This window comes from Vicugna pacos, chromosome 25 (genome assembly GCF_048564905.1).
Source record: "Vicugna pacos chromosome 25, VicPac4, whole genome shotgun sequence".
NCBI lineage: Eukaryota > Metazoa > Chordata > Mammalia > Artiodactyla > Camelidae > Vicugna > Vicugna pacos.
The window spans coordinates 32,708,000-32,723,672 of NC_133011.1; the positions used below are offsets into that span (position 1 = coordinate 32,708,000).

The window sequence follows — 15,673 nt, forward strand, 5'->3', positions numbered from 1 at the left end:
ACAGTGTGGAGCACGAGTAAGGATCCCAGAGGTCAAGGTAACAAGTGGATCTCAACCTCCCTGGGAAGCGGAGCGGGAAGGGACACACTGGGGGTCCGGGGTTTGCAGACACACACTGCTACAGATAAAAAGGACGAACAACAAGCACCTACTGCAGAGCACGGGGAGCTCTGTCCAGTCTCTTGTAATAAGCTACAATGGAAGAGAGTCTGAAAATAGATGTGCATGTGTGTGTACAACTGAACGCTTTGCTGTACACCTGAAGCTAATGATGTAAATCAACCACCAGTAAAAAATAATGTAGAAAAACCACACACTTTCAAATAATAAACATAGTTCTTAAAAAGGAGACTAAAGAAACAAAAAGGGAAAACCTCCCCAGCGCAGGTGGGGGCGCTCCAAAGCGGCTGTGGATGTCAGTGGCCCGGACTTTGTCTATTAGGGACCAGATGAGGACACCGGACAGCATGGACAAGCGGAAGAAATGCCAGGATGGACAAGTCAAGCAGAAAATGCAGGCTTTCATGATCCAACGATCATCCCCTTTGCTGGCATCTGGAGCTGGGTGCTGACAAAGCACTCCACCCCCTCCAGCTAATGGACAGACAGCTATTCCTGGCCGCCCCTCCGCCCCGCCTCCGCGTCACAGAGAACCCGTATCTGGTGGCTTTATCTGGTTGTTTTCCTCTGGAGAACGCTACAGAAGGTCAGACCAAATGACCACCTGCATCAGCTTTTGATTTTTTAAAATTGTGCAGCCTCTGTCTCCCACAGTCTTGCCCCTAGAATAGAGGAGTGTAATAGGGGGTTATTACAAAAACCCTTTATTTAAGTGGTTGGATTTGGATCCAATTTACATGGATTGAGCCCCCACAAGAGTCAACACCTTACACCTTATAGAACCCCCTTTGGTGTGACCTCCCTGCACCTCACTTGATGCCTGCCAGGCTGCGCAGAGCATAACCTTGAGCTTGATTCCAAGCTCTTGCTAACTAATTCTGTAACCACAGACAAGTCAGTTGGCCTTCCTAGCCTCAGTTTCCAGATCAATAAGGTGGGTATAATGCAAGGTTGTTGAGAAGATCAGAAGCAACTCCAGTAACAGCTGCCATTCAGAAGCACCACCTATTTGCCCCGCACAATCCTATGATTTACGTGAAATCTTCCCTTTCTTTCTCATAACTATCCTAGGAGGTGGTGCTGTCATTGACTTGGTGGGACAGGTGCAGAAGCAGGGATGAAGAAACCGAGGCACAGGAAGACTAAGTGACTCCCCTGGTGCCCCACTGGGTGGGTGAGCCCAGGAGATCTGTCTTGGGGTCCACATCTTAGCCTCCCACTCCCGCTGCCTTCCTCACGGACCCAAGGATGCTGACACCCTGAGCATCCCACGGGGCTCCCCTGGCCATATGTGCAGATAGGAATCGGAACCCAGCTCTTCCCAAAGCACTTTGCTGTCTGTGATCCTATTTGCCAAACCCTACGAGACAGAGACTGTTACCTCCAGCTTGACACGAGGAGCTTGGGGTGCAGAGGGGCCAAGTGACTCGCCTGAGGTCTCACAGCCAGTGGTGGCAAAAATCTCATTTAACTCTGGGTCCCCTGACGTTTCTGGGAAGCACAGGGCACAACCCAGACAGTGATGGTGATACCAGTAAAACGCAGGCCGATGAAGATTGGGGGTCAGCGTCCTATACGGTTTCCCCAAAGCACTTCAAGACACCCTCTCCTCTCTCCTTCCTGGAGCAAGGAAGTGCTGGCTGAGCAAGGACAGCGTATTACGGGTGGGAATGGGTAGGTTCTGGAGCTGTGTGCAGAGGTCCCAGGGAGGAAGGGAAAGGGGTCAGACCATCTTCCTCCCTTTCCCCACTGTGTGCCTTAGAGAGACAAGGGGCATGGGGGGCAGAGTCGGACAGAGCCATGCAGAGGGCCCCAGAGAGACCAGCCTCTCACACGGGCTCAGACAGGACCAGAAAGACAGCCATCCATGGTCTGCAGTGCATGTGTGCGGTTTGGGGCCAGAAGAAGGTGGATGGAGTTTGTGCTCAAGTCTCATTAGATTTCCAAGCACCTGCATAAAATGGATTCATTGCCCGGGGAATGATGGCTTTACTTCCTTGCCTCCCTGACCAGACTATGAGTGCCATAAACCAAAGGTCTTGTTTATTTTCCTTTGTGGTTTTTACTCTCCTAGAGAGACTGCATTTAAAGGAAAAGAAAACCCCAGACACACTAAGTTCCAGAAATATAACAACTTAAGAAGAACAATTTCTAATAATATCAATCTTTTGCTTCTTAAAACATAGCTAAGGCTTGTTTTATCAGGCAAAAAATTTGCTAAAGTGCACCCAGTAAGACCAAGTAGTTAGCAGACATGCAAAGAGGTCTCCGTTGGGGAAGGAGCCGTGGGCAAAGAAGTAGTTAGGAGGTGCATTTTAAGAATGGTGGCGAGATCTCCATCTGGGACAAGGCTACTGACTGCGCAGAGGGAACTTGCACAGAACACGCATCCTGCTTCCAGAAGTTTGGCTAAAACTGCCTTGAACGCAGCCCCTTCTCCCATCAGATGGAGAACAGGTGTGAGAGAGAAAATAGATCACTTCAGTGCGCCCTGCTGCCCTCCCAGCCACCCACCTTTGAGAAAATGCCCTGCTCTTCAAGTCCTTTTCCCTCCCTCCTTCTCCTCCCACCCCCGCCTCAGGCAGCCTCTCCGATTGCATCTCCTCCTGCCCTGCTCTAATTCCAGCTTTCCTTGGGTGACACCAGCCCTTTGTCTCCAGAACACTGTCTCCTCCCTCCCTCCCTCTGTCCAAGAGGTGGTAACATTCCCTTGTGGATGCGTTACCCTGTCCTGTTTAGTGTCTCCATCCTTCCAACACCTGTGCAAACTGAATTCTCTTATAATACTGATGGCTGTGTTGACCAAAACACACGCACAGCCTAAAAGTTGAGAGTTATGCTTTATTCGGTGGACATTTCTAAGGACTTCAAGCCTGAGAAGACATCCTCTCAGATTGCTCTGAAAGCCTTCTCCAAAGAGGTAGGGAAGGAGCCAGGATACACAGGAGTTTTGCAACAAAGACCAGTTGGAACTGTTAATTAAAGAAAACCAGACATCTCAAGTTAAGGAATTTATGGGAAATTTCTATGTATGGGAAGGTGCAAAATTCTGGACTCACTGAAAGCATTCCTTTGACATGCATCTTAGCTATCCAGGGCCAGGAACCTGCTCTGTCCCATCCTGAGTCTCCTCTGGAGGTGTGGTTGGGGGTGGCTGCCGAGCCTGAGACTTGTCCGCCAGCAGCCTGCTTGTCTCCTTCCTGCGTTCCCTCCTGCTCACCATCAGGGGTGGTGGCGGTGGCGGTGGCGGTGGCTGATGGCTGCAGTGTCCTTTGCTTACTGATAAGGCAGGCAGTATCTTTCGTTCACGGCTGTTCTGTTTTCTGCTTTATGTACATTTCAGACGATACCAATGCACTTATTCTTTCATTCGCCTGGACCCCAACCAGAATGGAAGTACCCTGTGAGTGGGGTACCCTGGTATCCCAGAGTACCTGACTCAGAATAGAGCACATCCTCAGGAAATATGACTGGATGATTGAATGGTGAAGGAATGAATAAAAAAGGTACCAGATACCTTTCCTGGAAATTGCCCGGGATTCCTCCACATCTTTCTGGCTCCTTTTCACTCTAATTTCATCTCTGTGCAACTTCAAGCTCTTGTTCCCGTGGCTGTTGTAGCAACGTACGAACTGCTCTGTGGGAACGCATCTACGGAGTTTCCAATCACCCTCCTCCATAGCAGGGTGAAGAGAATGTGCTGTCAATCAGACAGACCCGGGCTCAGACTCGAGCTCTAAGAGTTCTTGACTGTGTGAACTTGAGTCAAGGACTTCATCTCTGTGATTGCAAGTCTCATTATTTAAGCAGGGACTACTGTTTGTATCTCATCAGGTCTTGGGAAGACCGAGACATGAAACATGGATCCAAGATGCGCCACCCAAGCCCATTTCCTGTGTATTCGTGCGAACTGTTGGGTGAGGGCTGCCTGAGAATCCGAGATAATTTTAAAGTCTCACATGTTCACAGGCCTGGGTACTTAGTCCCACCTCTGAAATTAGCCGTGAAGTGTGAAAGAAGCTAGCTAGCTGGTTTGGCGGCATGAGGTCTGAGATGTTACCTTATTATGTCAATCACCAGATAATTTTAGCAGATACATGAATAGCCTTTAAATAGAAATTTTGAGTAATTAAAGAATAAATGAGCAATAACAGGTGGAAAAAATTTTCATTTCCTTAAGAACTCCTTTTGCATAGATTGTTCTCAACATTTAATATGTAGAATTTCCTCTTGACCCCTACATACATTTATGTTGATTTAATATATATGGTCAATGAAGTGTATTTAGTAAAAAGTCTATCATATAAGGGAATATCACTGGCCTTTCATTCATTCATTCATTTACTCTGCTTCATTCATTCATTGACCAGCTGCTTATCGAACACCTAATGAGTACAAGACTGTGCTGGGTGCTTAGGGTATTGTGGAAGTAAATAAAAGATTCTACTTTCATAAAGCTCATTTAGGAAAGGAGAGAAATTGAAACCTGTACACAAATATCCACAATTTAATACTGCAAGTGGTCCAGAGAGATACAGAAAAGGGAAGTGATAATTCAGAAAAAGAGAGAAGCTGCTTCCGTGCTGAGTCGTTGCACTTAATTGTCTTTGGTGGACATTAACCCCCTCTGTGCCAGCTCTGTGCTCGGCTCCAAAGGAGCGAGAAGGAGAGAAGCAGAGGTTAACCAAGAGGAAAGCCTCAAGCTACCCGTGCTGCCCTGACTGTTCTCCCACCAACCTCCTACGTGCCACATCCCGGAGCTTTTCCCGGTTCTCACCCACGTGGTCACTGTGATGTGACTGGCCGTCTTCTCCAGGAAGCTGGTCTTTTCCTCAGCTTCTCCCGGTTCAGCCCCCTCTCTCTGTCCTGCAGCTTCTTCGCCGAATTATCCTTCTGAGATAACGCCTACAGGTAGGGGTCCTTCAGACCTTCTTTGCCTCTCAGGAAAGAGAAATCCCCAAGATTACATAGAATGCTGCCTCATCCACAGGATCATTTACTTTATTAGCAGCAATAAGATTAATAGTATTTGTAATACAATAAGTATGACAAAATAAGATTGGGACTCTGAAGGAGGTAGAAGACATGATGATTTGAAGACGTGATGTAGACATAGTCATCATTTCTCTCCTGAAGCCACGGCGTGTGCATGGAAGCAGAATCTAAGGGTGCTTGAATCTAAGGGCCCTTCAAGGCGGACATCAAGTTGGATAGAGTTTGTTGACTCAGGCGCACTCTCCTGAGTTACAGAGTTTAACATCCTGCCAAGGACTCAAAGAGATGGTATGAACTTGTGATCCTGGAAGCATAGAAAAAGCACTGCCTTAAGCTGAGCAAAGCTGAAATGCTACACTTGCCACGGCAGGTGGTGAAGGGAGGGGATGGAAAGGCTCGGGAAAGTGGGCAGACTGGAAATGACTTACCATTTCTACATTGGGGAAGACCTATCAGATGACTTACAGGAAGGCTCAGAGGACAAACCACTGACAGGAAACATAAAGAATGCTCTGTTGAGTGCGTACCAGCATCCCCAAAACTGGTGGCTCTCCTCTGTAGGCCCGGGATGATGCAGAAGGGCCTGTTAAAGAACTTAGGTGGCAGATAGCAGTGCCCTGGGTGTAGGACCTGAAACCCATAGAGACCAGACGGCAGCACTTAACTGCCAGAAACCAGGGAGTTTCAACTGCTACGATTGTCAGAGGACTATGGAGACACTTAATACGATATATCCCCCTTAAGGGCAAAACAGATGTGTAGGAGATGCAGTTCATACTCAGCTTGTACCAGCAGAAGAAATCAAGGACGAGTGACCGCCAAGATGGTACCTGAAGATGAGTAGCTGGACCTACAGACTTCCCCCTTCAGGTTTCTCCGAAGGAAGAGAGGCCCACGGGACCCTGGAGGATTGATTCCTCAAACGTATATTGAGAAGTGGATCTGAACAGGGCAAGGAGAGGACTGTCGTAGACGTGAAGACACACTGCCCGGGTGCTTTGCCCAAGAAAGAACCTGCTGTCAGCTGCGGGGAGTGAGGTCAGCGTTCAGCCCCACTACTTTGCTCCTTTACGGTTTGACAGAGATGTGTCGCCCAAGATCCTGCTTTTCCTGGGGCAGCTAGTGGCCAAGTGTGATGGGGACACTCCCACTGTTACTTGTCCTTGGGATTCCTCCAAAGCTTTCCCACCCCTTTATAAACAGTCCTCTTAAGAAATCCTCTTTGTATTATCCTAACGTGAGACTTCATTCTGATCGTACAGTGACCAACAGGACTGGTGCACCCACAGGGACACCCATTAATAAACAATTTGGGGGTGGCAGGCACATTTTAAGGTTCCTCCTTATTTAGCAGGTCAGTGTAAAACCAGTGAAAGTTGGATTACAAATATCAGCACAGACCTGTAATGTGTATCCTGCTCTGAGTTTTCTGAGCGACTTTTGCTTGGTTCTCATCAGCCCATAGATGGGGCTTTTTGTGCTCATTCCAAGCTGCCGATTGCCTGTCTTAGATGTCACCCACTGAACGTGGCACCGACTGGCCACCATCAATCAGCCTGGAGTCGGTCTCATTTCAATACTGCAGCGCCTGCCAGGCTCAAGAAAGCATTTGTTCTCTGGGGGTTTTCAAAAATATTGACAGTTCTTGGAAGAGATTCAACACTAATTTGGGGACCTTCTCTTTTTCTTTTCCATGGTGACAGCTTTCCTGACAGCATGAGACCAAGCATTTCTGCTGTTTAAATGATGCTTAAAAAAAAAAAAAGAAGATGATGATGATCTCATCTCTGTAGTTGTGTCTGGGTGGGTATGAGTGGCAGAGACGTCGCCCATGCCAGGCTGTGCGATGAGCCCTCGAGGGGATGACGAGCTCATCAGACTGCCAGCCTGACCGTCGTCTTGGGCTTGGGCAGCCTTCTCTGTGTTCATGGCACCTGGGTTCTTGCACACGGACACCTTTGCTTCTGCAAATAGCGCAGCTGGCATTTTATTTTCCAGTTGGCCATCGGAAGCTCCTCCCTGTAGAGACGCTGTTTGAACAAGTGCCTTCTTCTTAAGCTGCCCTAGATCTGCCGCTCCTCAAATGCGCCCTTTACTGTCCCATCTCCAGACCTTTGCTGTTCCCTCTGGAAACATTCCCTGGAGTGCCTGCTTCACCATCTCTACGCATCCAGATTCTAATTATCTTACAATTGCCATTATCTCCGTGAAGTCTTCGCCCCTCTCACGTGTTGGATTTAACAGTCCCTTTACCTGACATCCGTAACACTATGCTTCTATAGTAACTTAGAAACAAGACCTGCGCAGCGTTTCATAGTCTCTAAGCACTTGACACATATGTTAGTTAATCCTTACAACTTACGACAATATTTTATTCATTGTTGCCAGACTAACTCACTGTGGCAGTCATGGGTGCCATCCACCCCAAATTCCTGCTGCTTTTCTTGGCCATAAGAGTGAGGCACTTCCCTGCCCTCATGAAGTTAAGTGCAGCCACGTGACTTGCTTTGGCCAAGAAAGCAAAACTGATACGTGATTTCTGAGCGAAAACTTGAAGAGCCAGGGTTTAACTTGCCACGGTCTCTTTTTTCCTATTGTATAACAATCAGTAATAATGAAGTTGTGGCTATTCTAATAGCCTGGATTCTCTGCTTGGTGCTGATGATGTAAGATTTTGTTAATTTTTTAAGTTTTGTATTGAGGTGTAGTTGATTTATAATGTTAGTTTCAGGTATGCAGCAAAGCAATTCAGTTATGCATATGCATATATATATATATATATATTTATTCAGATTTCTTTCCATGGTAGCTTATTACAAGAAATTAAATATAGTTCCCTGTGCTATACAGTAGGTCTTTTTTGTTTATCTATTTTATATATAGTAGTGTGTATCTGTTAATCCCAAACTCCTAATTTATCCCTCAGCATCTCTCTGCCTTGGTAACCACAGTTTTCTATGTCTGTGAGTCTATTTCTGGTTTGTAAAATAAATACACCTTTTTTGTAGTCCATATATAAGTGACATCATATGATATTTGTCTTTCTCTGACTGACTGTCTTCACTTAATATGATCATCTCTAGGTCCATCCCAACTTGCTGCAAAGGGCATTATTGCATTCTCTTTTATGGCTGAGTAATATTCCATTGTCTATGCATATCATATCTTCTTTATCCATTCATCTGTCAATGGACATTTAGGTTGTTTCCATGTCTTACTGTAAATAGTGCTGCTATGACCACTGGGGTGCATGTGTCTTTTTGAATTATTTTTCCCAGATATATGCCCAGGGGTGGGATTGGTGGATTCAATGGTAAGTCTATTTTTAGTTTTTCAGGGAACCTCCATACTGTCCTCCATTGTGGCTGCACCAAATTACATTCGTACCAACAGTGTAGGAGGGTTCCTTTCTCTGATGAGACAAGATTGGCGAGAGTTGGCCCAGCCTTGCAAACACTGATGGGCTAGTGCAAAATCATCAGTGCTAGTGCTAGTGCCTTCTAGGGCCAGTACACAGATTCCCGTGACAAAATGAAATAATTGTCATAATGGAAACATTTTTTAAATAATGCAAGTACATGGGGAAAAGACCCTAAATGTGCCTGGGAAGTTTATGGGAAAAGTTATATTTAAACTAATAACGTAAAAGATGAATAAATATCATCCAGGACAAAAAGAGTAGACGCTGGAGGAGCAGGTGAGAGGGACGGAGGCAGGAGAAAACCATGCAACGCTGAGGAGACAGCAGATGAATGGCCTCCCAGAGAGATTATGGTGAAGGGTAACACTCTGGTGTCTTTGTAAGTATTTACCTCATTATTGATGGCACAGAGTAAGTACCGAGTCAATGATTGCCCCTGTGCTTCTCTTCCCATGTCAAACTCTGTAGAATTTGAGGTCAGAGATGAGAAATATTTCCATTGTCTCTAAATAAATATTGCACAAGGAGACCTGGCTCTCTTTTCCCCAGGGTCTCCCCAGTGTTTTGGAAACGATGTGGCTTCTTTAGTCAATGACTTGATTTTAAACTGTCACTGGTTCCCCACTATCTTTAGGAGGAAGTTCAAACTCCTAGGGAGGAATGCAAGGTCATTCCCACTCTGTCCCCCAGGCTGCCTTCCCAGGATCGCTGCCTTCACACAGAACCACGGCCTGAGCTTTCGGTTCTCTGGGCCTTCCTAGAGTGTTCCCTCTACCCTGAAGGCCCTTTACCCCAAATCATAGCCATCTTTCAAGGTCCAACTTAAGTCTCACCTCCCAGGTGAAGTCAAATTCTTCCCTGACTCTCTGCCCTTTTGCCCTCAGAGTAATGCCCCCTCCTGTCTGTTGTCTCCTCTAATTGTTTTTAAGAGGATTTTTTTTTCTCTTTGGTTTTTAGTAGTTTTACTGTGTTGCCCTTAAGGTGTAATTTTCTTTTTGTTTATTCTGCTTAAGGTTTGTAAAGATTCTTAAATCTCCAGCTTAAAGGCTTTTGTCAGATTTTTAAAAATCCCCAACCATTAGCTCTTTAATGTTGCTTCTTTCCTATTCTCAACCTTTTATTCTTACAGGGCTCCATTACTCTCTCTTCTGTATTTACTTGTCTTTTCTCTCTTGTTTCATTTTAATTGTCTTTCAATTAACAAATTATCCTCTCAGTTTGGCTTAATCATCTGTTAAAGAAGTCCATTGAGTTTTTAATTTTAGTTACTGTACTTTTTCAGTTGTAAAATTTCGATTTTTTGATTGTTTCTGATTCACTGCCCAAATTCTTAGTCCTGTTTTGTATCGTCAACAATATCTTACGCATATTTTATAGTCTGATAACTCCATTATTTATGCATGGGTGTGTTTCAATTGCCTAATTTGTTTCTGCTTGTATCAGCTCATTTCCTTGTGTGTCTGGTTATTTTTTATTGAGTGCCATACATTGTGTATGAAAAACTAGGCACAACGGACAAAAGACATTGCATCATTATGATCCTTGTGAGAGCAGACTGTTCCAGTTTTCTGTCTAGGGGAACTTTCTAGATATGGCAGAGGGAGAAGAAATCCAAAAAAAAAGATGCAGAGGTTTCGGTGATCTGGAAAGACAGAGACCAGAGTTAGGAGTCGCTAGGGTGGTTGGAGTTTGCGGAATCAGGTACAAGAGAGAAGGAAGGGAGCTACATAGAGAAGGAGCCCCAGAAATATGCATAGGGTCCCCTGCAGTCTTTGATCAGATACTAGTCTGTACCTGCAAAGAGTGAGACTCTACACAGCCCAGCAGAAAATAACTACAGGGGAATTGCAAGCTGAATGGAGATTCTGGGGGCTACACAGTGGTGGGGATATAAAGAGTTCCAACCAGTCCGAGAGCCCTTAGGGGAACCATGGTGTCTCTCAACTGACACCCCCAAAAGCCCTTTTTGCATTGGAGTGTCTACTGCAGTTATTTTGTCCACTGCAATTGCTTTGTGCCTGTGGTATGCTGGGGGTGTCGGAAAGCTAACTTACCTCTTTAGTTCCCAAGTCTTCCATTTGAGAAGAGCCACACTCAGGGAAACACACCCCATAAACCTCATCTGTATCCAGACCTAACTTAGTCAATGAGATCCTGAACTCAAAACTAAGACTATATTGGTATGGGATTTGGGGGGTCTTGGGAGAGGGTGAATATATTTTGCACACGGAGAAGCAATTTATGACCAGAAGATGGGCTATGGTGAAGATGACCTACATTCTTTGCCACTCCTCACACTGAGAAGTGGGATTCTACCTCATCCCCTTGACCACTGAGATCAGCTCTTCGGCCAGAATGCGCTTGCTGGACCTATTTTATGTCTGTCTTGGGAAACCTGGATTCAAGAGGGCCCCCCTCTGTCGGCATTTTCCCCACCACACGCTCACCCTGTGCTCTTCTTCCTTTCTTTGAGGATCCAGGGTAGACCAGCAAGCATGGTGGCCAAGCGGGAGGAATCTGCTTCTCCATCTTGCTGTCTTGCACCAGTTTTGTGGGGAATTCTCTTAGCACCTCTTTCCCTTAGCTTTGAAGACGGGAACCTTCCACACACACCTCACTCCCAAGCTGTGAGGAAAGGGGGACTAGAACCTCTCTGTATCACTCCTGTATTTCCTGAGCAGGTATCCCCTCCTGTCTTTCACGACTCTATTTACACTGGTTGGAGGGTAACGGTGGAGGTTGGGGTTAAAGGCGGTGGTGGTAGGAGCTGTTCTGCTGAAATGGCACCTCTCAGGAGGCCACGAGGAAATGGTCAGGTAGATTGTTAGGCCCCTAAAGTCTTCTGTTTTCAGCTGTGCCCTTAGTTTTCCATCCTGGGAAAAGAAAGCAAGGTCCCACTCAACCCTTAACAGTACCCTTTTACATGTATAACCTTTTCACTGCATCTTATTAGTCACCCATTGATTTCAAAAATTACTGCAATGTAGGTTAAGATCATACCAAAATACCAGGTTGCATCTGGCCTTTTAAGCCTAACATTTTAATTGAACCACTTTCCATGACTTTTCAAATTCTTTCTAAAAATAATTTTGACATCTATAATTTATTTAACCGTGTCTCCATTGGATATTAGATGTCTTTTAAAATTCCAGCATTATAAATTGGGCTGTGATGGGCATCTTTGAGCTTAGTCATCTTTACGTGATTCTGATTGTTTCCTAAGATTAAATGATCAGAATGAGAACGTGGAGGTCACGGGGAAGAAACATATTTAATATTCTCGCTACATCCTGAAAATGTCCCTCCTAAAAATGTTGGGCTAGCTGACACTGCAGCCAGCAGCAGGTAGCAGAAGCCCTGTTCTGATGGATTGTGAAGGGGAAACCAAAGGCACGCGGGGTTTTCCCTGTCCTCAGAGAATGACATCATCTCTTGGTGTCCCTGCCAGAAACAATTCTCTGCTGGGTGGACTTGGAAGCATGGCTGCTTTCTAAGCAAATGAAAGACTCTCAGAAACTGGGATTTTACATTTTTTTCAAGTGAGTAGGAGGCCAGCTGGCTTCTATCTGAGCTTAGACAGAGGAAAACCTGAGCTGAGTTACAAAGGATTAAAAAAAAGAGAGAGACACATGAAGATTTTCTCTCTGCATCTAAAATCTTCAATCAGATGGGAACGCATTTAGCACTAAGGGTGATGTCTGAACTGGGTTCACATCCTCACCCATTAGCTGGATGATCTCGAATGTTATATTTAACCTCTGTAGCTGAGTTTCCTTCATTGTACAATGAGGTCAAAATCACTCACCTCTAAGTGTTGCCAGAGCATTAGAAATAGCATCTCCCACCAATTCTCTCTCCTGTACTCCAGGCCCCATCTGCCTGCCCAGCACCCTTCCCTGGATGTAGGGGCCTGCAACCTAGCGTGCCCAAGGCTGGACTCCCCGTCTTCTACCGGCCCAGACGACAGTGATCCCCTCCTACTTTTCCAGGTCTCTTTACAAGTCGACGCAACCTGGCAGTTTCTCAGACACTCAGGACCACCCTTGACTCCTCTCTCTCCCTCTCTCAAGAGAGACACATCCTTCATCTGCAAATCCTGATGTGTCTCACCCCCAAATACACGTGGAATCCAGTTACTTCTCCCAACCTTCACAACTGCCCCCTAATCCAAGCCAGCATTGTCTCAATTGTCACCATCACTCCTAATAGGACCCTGGCTTTTCCCGTTGTCCTTACAGAGCAGCCACAGTGGGCCTGCGGAGACAGTCTAACAGATGCTCCCACCCTCAGGGTCCTTGCCCTCCCACCCCAACTCGTGCCTCTCTGGGAATGAAGCAGAGCTGACCAGGCTCTGTGAGCTGCTGTGTAATCGGGCCCCTAACTAACTCCCCGACAGTGCCTCCCTCTCTGTCTCCAGACGTGTGGCCTCTAGGTCACCCTTCCAAGAAGCTTGGCTCATTCCCACCACAGGAACTTTGCATTTTTTGCTAAATCGACTTGGAACCCTCTTCCCCAAGAAGTCCACTCTGAGTCCGAGGACTCAGTGAGTTCTCCGCTTACATGCCGCCTTCCCGGACCTCTCCACTTAACGTCGCAGCACCTGTGGGTCTCTCTGTCTCTCTCCCTTGCTTATTGTTCTCCACGCCTCTTCCACCATTCGGTTGGCGTGCTTATTTATTCATCTGTCTTCCTGTCTCCTTTCAGTAGAATGTAAACGCCGTAAGGATGGAGACTTCGATCCATTTTGCTTATTGCTCTGTCCCCAGCCTGGAACACAGCAAGGGCTCAATCAACATTCGCTACAATAAAATGAAAGGCACACAGCAGGTGCTCAGTAAATGTTACTTATTGTCATGATCACTTTTATGGCATTAGATTAGCCTCGCTTAACCAAGTCTGTCAGGAAGAGGCTCTGCTGGTGAGCTTTAGTTTCTGGTTTATGGTGAATTAAGTCATTGTTGATGAAACAACTCATTTAAAATTATATTTTTAAAAATATTTCTCCCCTAAAAATAGAGATTGATTAAAACGGCTCTTACTTGCTTACTTAACACCCGAAGCTCATGGGCGGCCTTCATCAGGTCTAATAGAGGAACAGAAGCCCTTCCCTGTGAGCATCGCCCCTGCCTCTCTGCTCTCTGGGGCTCCAGCAAGCTCTTCCCAAGGGACAGAAGGTGGGGGAAACAGGTCAAGAGGGCACTGCTCACTCACCTCCTTAGAAGTCTGATTTCTCCCTTTGGGTACAGGCAGAAGCTGGCTGCGCTCATATCTGTGCTGTGCTGGCTGGCCTCCCCTCTCACTGCCTTTCATGATGCAGCCTGAGTACCTGGGGTGGCCTGGCTCTGCCTGTCAGCTGTGTGATCCTGGGTATGTCACTTCACCTCTCTGCCCAGTCTGTACATCTGTAAAATAAGGACCTCACGGAACTGCTCCATGGATTAGAGACGAGGCTGGACTGCTCCTAGCCCCAGGCCTAGGGCAGAGCTGGCCCTCGGGAGATTTTTAGCCACCTTCCCCTCTCTGAAGTTGTCACAGGTATTTGGACAACCTGAACCCTGCACTCACCTTCCATGCGACTGGGGCTCTATCATTGGAGCCACAGAAGAAATAGGAACTGATTTCATTTATCTCTGCAAATTTCTTGTCCCTCAAAGCAGGGTCATCTGGAAGAGGACTGTGCCCTGACTCTAGACTCAGAGACTGGGATGTTGACGGTGCCTTGAGGGATGTGAATGGTCCTGAAGGACACATTGTGGAACCCTGAATCCACTTGGATGCCAGGACCCAGACCACAGGCCTGCTGCACAGCCTGGCCCCAGAGGGGATAGAGAGAGAATGCTTTTCCTGCTGAGACTCATCCCAAACTTTGCTCAGACGGGCTCCCCATGTGGGAACAGAAGAGCAGATTTCTCTGCATGAATTGAGGGAAATGAAAGGGGAAGCAGCTGCTCTTATTCACGCTTCTAAGACATAGTTATTTGGTTCACTATTAAAATGTGCTTCAGTGAATGGCCTTCTCGGGCTGATTGGATAACCGGTCAGGAAGGTCCAAGCAAGGTGACACTGTTCTGGGAGATTTTTTGTATTATTTTCCACGTTTAGATCTAAAAATAACCTGTAGGTGTTGGGTTTTCTGTGAAGCAGGAGTCAATTTCATTTTTTTCCCCATACAGATGTACACTTGACCCAACACCATCTATTGAAGAAGCCATTCTTTATCTACTGCTCTCTATTCTTGCCTTTGTTATAGACCAAGGGTCCACATGCAGTGGTGCTGTTCCTGGACTCTATTCAGTTCTGACACCACACTGTTCTAATTACTAAATGCTTCACATACATTACTCTTCCCTGTCATCAAAATAATCACGACCGCCATCATCACCATCATCACCATCATCATCACCACTGCTGTCATCATCAACCTCATCACCATCGTCATCGTCATTTTCATCATCTTGGTAAGTTACTGAGGTGCTTACTACGTGCCATAGTTTTATATGCATTTAATCCTCACATCGACTCTACGTAATTAGCATGATTATAAACCTTATTACAGATGAAGAAATGGAGGCTCAAAGCGGGTGGGTAGCATTCCCAACATCACATAGGTACTACGTGACTGAGCAAGGATGGGTCCCCTCTTCGTGGGGACTCATGTCTGCCAGGGCTTTCTATGTCCCCGGAGTGCTTCCCTCAGCTCCAAGCTTCCTATCAATTAAATGCCCCCTCTCTAGCCGAGAGGGGGCTGTTGAGGTTGTGGGACAGATGGACCTGACCTGAGTTTGCTCTCTTTTAAGAACAGCAGACTGAGTAAATTTCATCTCAAATAGGATTTTTAACCTTTGTAGCATGTTTCATACTGAGACTGGCTGCTTTGAGGGTTGCTGGAGTTTTACCCTGGAGAAGAAATTCACAATCCAGGGCAGGGCGAGCCACAGATCGGTCTGCCTGAAAATCTAAACATAGACGAAGTTCCACTGGGAGCCTCCCCCGAGCTCCTCTTTATTCTTCCACAACCCAGCTCCTCTCGCATCCAGCATGGGGGTTCCTGGCAGGTTAGACCCAGCCCTGAATGCAGGGCAGTGTTTCCAAGGTGCCAAGGAGTTTCCCTGACCCTGTCTCATTAGCACAGCTCAC

The 15,673-nt window shown here is 46.4% G+C and overlaps 1 protein-coding gene across 2 annotated transcripts in view; it reads right to left on the reverse strand.

The window, feature by feature from the left end:
• Positions 1-10,033: 10,033 nt before the first annotated feature.
• Positions 10,034-15,673, reverse strand: part of DNAAF11 (dynein axonemal assembly factor 11) — a 64,180-nt gene continuing 58,540 nt past the window's right edge. Inside the window, exons 13-15 of one of the 2 annotated variants that reach the window (XR_012064226.1) lie at positions 13,097-13,303; positions 10,984-11,409; positions 10,034-10,178 (exon numbers count right to left, since the gene is read on the reverse strand). The gene's annotated coding sequence lies outside the window, so the exon portion shown is untranslated. Of the gene's footprint in view, positions 10,179-10,983; positions 11,410-12,942; positions 13,304-15,673 lie in introns of those variants that run through there. The other variant, XM_072949733.1, reaches the window with a different exon arrangement.